At 34.6% G+C, this 8,405-nt stretch overlaps 1 pseudogene; it reads left to right on the forward strand.

Moving 5' to 3' along the window:
- The first annotated feature begins 6,856 nt into the window (after positions 1–6,856).
- On the forward strand, positions 6,857–7,845 carry LOC121240560 (annotated as a pseudogene).
- The last annotated feature ends 560 nt before the right edge of the window (positions 7,846–8,405 follow it).

Genomic DNA, 8,405 nt, shown 5'->3' on the forward strand with positions numbered 1-8,405 from the left:
GCGGAATTCGACAATTGGCTCCATCGTGAAGATACTAGACTGGCTCAAATGTCCAAGTTAAAATGGAATATGGATGGTGATCGTAACACGAAGTTTTTTCATGCCTGCCTTGCTAATAAACGGCGTAAAAGAGTGGTGGACATGAGATCATCGAATTGCATGGTGTTTAATTAGCTGGAGAATATTCATCAGGGGGCTGTGGATTTCTTTTCTACATTTTTGCAGGGCACGCCGACCAAATTGTTTCCTGATTTATCGACTCTTATCTCACATATTATTTCTGATTCTGACAACTCGATTTTGTGTGCGGTGTCTTCTATGAATGAAGTGTTTTCTGCTCTGTCTTCTATCCTTTCTAACAGCTCTCTGGGGCCTGATGGCTTTGGTTCTGGTTTTTTCAAAAGTTGTTGGAAAATTGTGAAAGAGGATGTCTTAGAAGCCATATCTGATTTTTTTTAATTCTAAACAGCTCCCAAGATTTTTCACTGCATCTTTTCTTGTCTTAATTCCAAAGGTTGATACACCTTCTGGTTTTGATAAGTTTAGGCCTATCAGCCTATGCTCGGTGTCCTATAAAATATGTTCCAAAATCATTGTTAATCGTTTGACAGGTCTCCTCTCAAGAATGATTTCGTGGGAACAAGACGCTTTTATTCCATGGAGAAGCATCTTTGAAAATATTAGTATTACGCAGGAAATGGTCCCCTCCATTAATAAGAAGGCTCATGGTGGTAATATGATGATTAAACTGGATATGGCTAAAGCCTATGATCGAGTGGATTGGCTGTTTCTTCTGGAGGTTCTTCGCTTTTTGGATTTTTCTCTAATTTTTGTGCTCTTATCAGAACATGCATCTCAACTCCTTGGTACTCTATTATGATGAATGACACTATTAAAGGTTTTTTAAGGTGGTCGGAGCTTGCGTCAGGGTGATTCTATTTCTCCCTATCTCTTTATTATTCTTCAAGAAATTCTCTCTGGAGTGATCAAGCAAAGTGTGGAGGCTCGGAAATTTGGTCAATTCTCTCAGGCCGGTGGTACGCCCATAATTTCTCATCTTATGTATGCTGATGATGTGATGCTTTTTTCTAATGGTAGCTCTCAAGCCCTAAGGGAGATTTTATCTGTGCTTCATAAATATGAGAGTTGGTCGGGTCAGTGTATCAATCATTCTAAATTTGCCATTTTCTACTCTTAACAAATTTCTTTAGCTCGAAAAAGCTTCTTATTACGGAAGGCTGGATTTTCAAAAGGGTCTTTCCCTTTCAAATATCTTGAAATGCCTATTATTTTGGGTCGTCTCAAATAGGTGCATCTGGAAGATATGGTGTCTAATATTCAAAAGAAAATATCGGGGTGGAAGATGAGATTTCTTTCGGTGGGTGGCCGTCTTATTTTACTTCGTCATGTTCTTTCTAGTATGGCTCTTCATCTTTTTGCCGTCCTTCAGGTCCCGCAATCTACTATTAAAACCATTCATCATATGATGAGTATTTTCTTCTGAGGGGAGGATAATAGCAAAGGTAAGAAAAAATGGGTGGACTGGAATTCTATCTACTGTCTCGTGGAGGAAGGCGGTTTGGCTCTTAGGAACCTCGATGATATGCAAAATGCCCTTCATGCTAGATTTGCTTGGAATCTTATTCAAGGTAATTCTTTAGGGGCTAATTTTTTTAAGGGTAAGTATGTGGGTTTTAAACCTTGGGCCCTGGTTCATCCAACTAAGGGTACAAGATGCTGGAAAATGATTGCTAAATCCCTTCCTCTGGTCATGGATAATTCTAAGTGGGGTTTTAAAGATGGTAAGGTTTTTTTTTTTCTGGTATGATAAATGGAGGGACAGAGGCCCTTTAACTAATGATATGAATATTGTGGGGCATCCTCATCTTCAAGTGAAGGATTGCAAATTAAATAATGATTGGGATGTGGATTTTATTCGTCAGTTAGTGGGGACGGATCACTTTAATGGGATTTTAGAGGATATTTGTAAGGCTAAACCGGGGTTAGATGTTCTGATTTGGACCAATAATGATAATGGTTTGTTTTCCACTAAGTCGGCGTGGGATTGTGTCCGTATTAGGGGTGATACTATTGAGGGGTACTCTTGGATGTGACATAAGAGTCTTCCTCTTAAAATGTCTACCCATATGTGGAAAGCTTGGTATATGGCCCTTAGTGTCGATCATCATCTTCGACTTATTAGCATTCCTATTACCTCTCGTTGTGATTGTTGTGCTAACGATCACTATGAGGACCAAAATCATGTTCTTTTTGCAAGCGATATTGCGAACACCATTTGGCGATAGTTTGGGACTAGTCTTGGGATTCCGATAGGCTGGAATTGGAAAGACACAGTGAAGATTTGGTTTCGCCAAGCGACTCTAGCGTCTCAAGTTGGCATTATTGTGGGAATTCTCCCGGTGATTATCACTTGGAGAATATGGTGGAGGTGCTGTTTGGTGCGTATGGAGGGTCACTTTGAATCTACCTCTGACATTATTCACTCTGTTCGCCGGTGGATTAGTCTTATTTATCGAGATATACATGCTAGTTCTCACATATCTAGTTTTGATTTGCAGGTATTTGAAAGTTTGCATGTCCAGCCCGTTCTTCCCCCAATTCGGCGTTGCAAAGTTATTGCTTGGCAATGGCCTTCGACGGAATGGGTTAAGCTTAACACCGATAGCAGTAGTTTGGGTAATTCGGGTGCCTTAGGTATAGGTGGGATTATTAGAAATCATCATGGTAAGCTAATTCATGCTTTTTCTGCGTTCATTGGTACGCTTTTTCTGCGTTCATTGGTACAAGTTCTAATAATCGGTCAAAACTTTTAGCTCTTCTTCATGGAGTCCAGGTTTGTAAATCCTAATCTCTCAATTATGTGGATATTGAACTTGATTCTATGACTGTTATTTCCTGGTGGAGGAGCAAAAGATGTGGGGTGTGGTACCTGGAGGATTTCTGGGAGGAAATTATGGACATTATGAACTCCATGACTTGCTCGATTCATCACGTTTTTCGTGAGGGAAATAAAGTTGCAGATTGGTTAGCCAAACATGGGGCTTCTGGTAATGACTTAATTGTCTCTCAATTGATGGAGACTCCTCGAGCGCTGCGTGGTCTTGTCCGTGTGGATTACTTCGGGTTGCCTTCGTTTTGCTTTAGTTAGTGATTTTATTTTGTTTTCCATGGTTATTTTTATTTATTCTGGCTTGGTTTTTTTCTACATGCGGGGTTTTTCGTTTATACCCCAGATGCTTGACTTGTAACCACAGTTTTATTCCGCCATAAGTGAGGGTTATTAATAAATTTGGGGAGGGGTCACTTTTGGACAGGTGACCCTAACTCTTTTTTTTAAAATAATAATAATAATAATAATATATGTATAATAGTATAGTTAACTTAATATTTTAATATTAATATCACTATAGTATAATATATAGTATTAGTAATAATTTAATATCAATGTATTATTATATTAGTATTGATATAGTCTATAGTTATTTAGTATTAGTATAGTATTACCAATACTAATAGTATTACTATATACTACTAGTTATAATAAATTAAATTCACTATAACAAATACTAATATATAGTTATTCTAATCACTATAACTAATAGTCTAATGCTAATATATAGCTATAGTAATAGTCTAATACTAATACTATTATATAATTTATATTAATAGTTATAACCAAATCACTATAACTATATATATTTAGTATCAATGGATTATTATATTCTTTAATGTATAGCTATAGGTAATAGTAACACGATAATAATATAATATATAGTACTAGTATAATATATCATATATTTATGATAGTATAGTTAGTATATTACAGTATATACTATAATATTCTATATACTAATATAATACTTATATTATAGTATATAGCATAATATATGTCATACTATATATTATTCTTATATTAGTATATACTATATAGTATAATATGTACTAATTATGTAATATAATAATAATATGCAGTTATACTAGTATATAAATGCCAGCTGGCTTGAAAGCCTAGTGTACTCACAAAAGTCCAGCAGTCCAGGGCCCTAAACAATGCAGATTTGTTTTTTCAATTTTTGTAGTAGTAATATTTATAAGCTTGTAGCAGAACTTTTTTTAGTAAAATAGATTTTTGAAAAGTAGTTTTTAGTAAAACAAATTTTAGTAAATTAGATCTTTTAGTAACTGATTTACTAAAAACAGATTTTTTTTAATGGTAACAAATTTGAGAATAAAAATATAAAACAGATTTTTTTAAAATATATATAAACAAATTTTTAATGATAAATTTACTTTTTAAAAAAATCGGAAGTATCGGTTTAGAAGGATAACCGATACGTAATCGGATTTGAAAAATACAAAAGCAATATATACCGGCTTGGTCCTAAATTTTATCCAAAACCGGACCGGACCGGTTACACCCGTAGTTGTGATAATGGTGAATTAACTATATATGCCCTCTAATTTATTCACTCCTTTATATAGTTGTGAGTGTATTTTGAAGTAATTTTGCCATATATCTCAACTAGGTATTAACCAATTTATTCAATCATAAATAGGAAAAATTAGAAGCAAAATGTAGACAATTTGAATTATTGTCTACAATCCTAGCTTAGTGGAGAAAACTTGTTTTTCTCCAGGAGTTAGCAATTGTGGCAAAAATCTGATATCATATTTGCCAAAATGCTTTTCCAGACAAGCTTCCTCTATGGGAAATAACTTATTTGCCACGATCGTGGTTTTGGGATTTATGAACTAAAATTTAAATTGGTTTGTTGTAAAACGCATTTCCTACAAACTTCTCTTATGGAAATTTCTACATTTCCTACGAATGAGTTGTGGTAGAGAAAAGTATTTCATCATCAATGCAAAAGTAGTTTCCACGACATCCCTTCATGGAAAGTAAGTTTTTCCAACCATCACATTAATAGGTAATTAGCTGTCATGCATATTTAATACATGCTTATTTTCCACAAACTGTAATGGTGGGTAATAGTTTTACCCACCAAGTTCGCTCGTGAGACTAGATCCTCTTGCAACAAACTTCATAGTGTTTAAATTCGCTTTTGCGATGAAAATGGAAGTTTTTTCACATGTAATGTGCCTTGGTGAAACACAGGTATTCTCCACGAGTTAGAGTTATCGTGAATAATAACACTTTTTGTGGCAAAGTATACACCACGAGACTCCTACAAACAAATTTTGTGTGTAAAAGGTTTTTCCTACGAAAAATCGGCCTTTTGCCAAGAAGTTCCTTCTTGGGAAAACATAATATTTCTTGTAGTGAAGTCCGAAATAGTAAAGTTCTTAATCCACCACAACTTGTAATGATTTGTTTGGATTGATAAAGTCTTTTAACTCATCTCATCTAATTATTATTAACTTTCTCAAATTTTAACACAAAATATAATTAATAATTCAACTTTTTCAAATCTTGAAACAATAATAATATTGAAATAATATTTTATTTAACTTTTAACTTTTAACTTTCATCACATCTCATCTCATCTCATCAACTCACAATCCAAACCTCCTCGGTAATCAAAAGACTCAAAACTATCCATCTAGATGATTTCCTTTTTCGTTTATCAAAACAAAATTAAAAAATGGTGGGAACTAATCCTTTCGTCTCATATCTTATTTTTCATTTTTTTATTGGGACTGCATTAATTGTATTTGAATGTTTGTTACGAGTATCCAGCCATTAAGATATCATTGTTACAAAAAAAAAAAAAAAATCTAATAGTTCAAATGAAAATTTCAATTCTCTAAAAAATGAAGTCACATAGCAATAATATGGAACGTCATTATAACTATTCTAAACATATATCTAATCATTTATAAAGGTTTTTTTGTCTTTAGTTTGTTTTTGACTTAACGAGAGGAGATGATTATATTTTACCAAAACTTGAGATGAAAAATTGCAAACAGTACTTTTCATATAATTAACTTGGTTGGCTGCATCACACTCAAATTCTCGTGGGTCTTTTGTATATATTCTCAGCTGCTGTGAGATCCTTCAATTTACAATGCAGTATGCAGTTTCCAGAATTGGAGGCGACCATGTCCACTTAATAATCATTTTCCTGCTTACTAATCTCTCCATATGCATGTCAATGTGAAAAAGCATTAGACAAATATAGCTAGACAATTGTGCGTTTAATGAAACATATATGTAATAGATACCAAATGACTAAAATTGTAATGCCATGAGCTTTTCTACTCCTTACCCACAACCAGTGATGAAAAAACAAAGAACTGGTGACAAAAGACAAAGGGATGGTACAATTTGAGGGAATGTTCATATTGCTGGCCATCCTAAATAATCGCTTGTAGTCCAAAACTCCTAAAATTGTGTCCAAGAAAATAAAGATTCTTCCTAATTGGTTGGCCAAATTGAGTAGTTTAATTTTAGAGTGAGATAGATACATTATAAGAATCCTATAGGATTTAATGATTTCTGTATAGGACTTTCAGGTAGAGTGAATTCTATATGAGTATTTAATGTTGTGTTTGTCTTTTTTTTGTATTAGACTATCTAACTCGGTCAAGAAACTGAAAAAGGGTATCAATTAGAGAAGAATAGCTTGGTAACTAGATGACAAGCAACAGGCCTGAAGGAACTTTTGAGATGGCAAGAGAGTAGAGGTCATATTCCTAGAGTAGGTGAATAGGAGAATCTTCACACTAGTCCAAAGAAGTAAAACAATCTCTATATATATTTCCCCATTACCCTATTTATTCATGGAACTTTAAATAATTACATCATAACTTCTACATATGGTTGTCTCATCTTTAGAGTGCTTCAACCTTCCCATACAGAGAGTAAATGAGAGAAATGAATAATTGCTTCAGTTATCTGCTTATCTTTTCGGTTCTCGTAGGCTCATTGGAGAAGTTCAATATATCATGTGGTGCCAATCCTACTTTATGGCTTCACCTTTGTCCCATTTACAGAAGCAAATTTCAAGTTACAGAAACCATATGACATAGCTCTCGAGCAACGATACAATTATATTAATGGGGTTCACAGATTGTGGGTTTATGCTGATGACAAGCCGCACAACCCTAGTAGTCATACCCAGCCACGCACTGAGATTCGAATGAGTGTAAGTCTCCCCCTTTTTTCTCCATATTCATACATGAGTTCAAGATTTTGAGGTCTCAAGTAAAAAAGAGACATGACATATGAATTGGGCACGGATAGTGTTGTAAGATCCACTTTATGTATATATCTCTCTCACTTGAGGCTCAAGAACTTGGGAATGATCTTGTTCCCGTGATGTTTGTAATATTTGTGGTTGAGTTAATACATATTGGCTGTGAATTACACATTAGAAACACTTGGCAACGTTTTTCTCTTTTGGTAGGGGCTTGACTATTCATCTGGAGTGTGGCAATTCGAAGGCTATGGCTTTGTACCAAATGGAACATCTGGTGCTACAATTGCGCAAATCCATGGAGCTGCTCATGGTGCCACCACTTTGATACTAAGAATCTATGATGGAGAAATGAGGTATTATAGCAAAGATCTGGTTGCTACTGATCTATAAGATAAGTGGTTCAGACTTAATATTATTCATGATTTGGATAAAGGGATGGTGACTATTTTCATTGATGGAGTACAAAAATTTGAGATGAAGGATAAAGGGCCTGGGGACTTGTACTTCAAATGTGGAGTTTATGCTGCCCCGGCTAATATAAGCTACTACATGGAATCAAGGTGGAGAGACATCAAGATATTTAAAAAGTGTTAGATGATAATTAAGATCATTATCGCTAAATGAGCTTGTAACTTGAAACATGAACTATCATGTGGATTGAAAAGCAAACACAGGGTTTGTAATTGCTTAGTGTCTAGTTACAAAACAAGGAAGCTAGCCCAAGTAATCAGTGTTGAGTTGGTAGATAGATTAGCCAGACTAGATTTCATTCTTATTCATTAAAGCTCTGCAACACCGTATGCACTACCTTCAGCGTCAGTTCCCTTTAAATTATCACCCTTTTGCAATATGCAACCTAAACTATAAAAAGTTGCAATATGACCTCTCGGTTTTGTAATTTATGGTGCATATTCAAATTTCTCAGTAATTTATGATGCACATCACAAAAATGGTAAGTACCATCCTACCGATCGACCATGCTACGTCATGAAATGCAAACCACTGATTTGGAAATGTCTCTTAGACTCTTACCTTCATTGAATTGTTATTAGTGGGTAGAAGTACATCAATGTTTGACTTTGACCTTCTAGAAGTCTAAATATACTATGTGGTCATGCCGAGGAGGTTGTCTTATTTAGCCAGTTCTATATAAAATGAGTTAGTTTGGTTGTGGAGGAAAAAAAATGAAGATCTCAGTAATTTACGGTGCACATCACAAAAATG

Source organism: Juglans microcarpa x Juglans regia, chromosome 1D (genome assembly GCF_004785595.1).
Source record: "Juglans microcarpa x Juglans regia isolate MS1-56 chromosome 1D, Jm3101_v1.0, whole genome shotgun sequence".
NCBI classification, from domain to species: domain Eukaryota; kingdom Viridiplantae; phylum Streptophyta; class Magnoliopsida; order Fagales; family Juglandaceae; genus Juglans; species Juglans microcarpa x Juglans regia.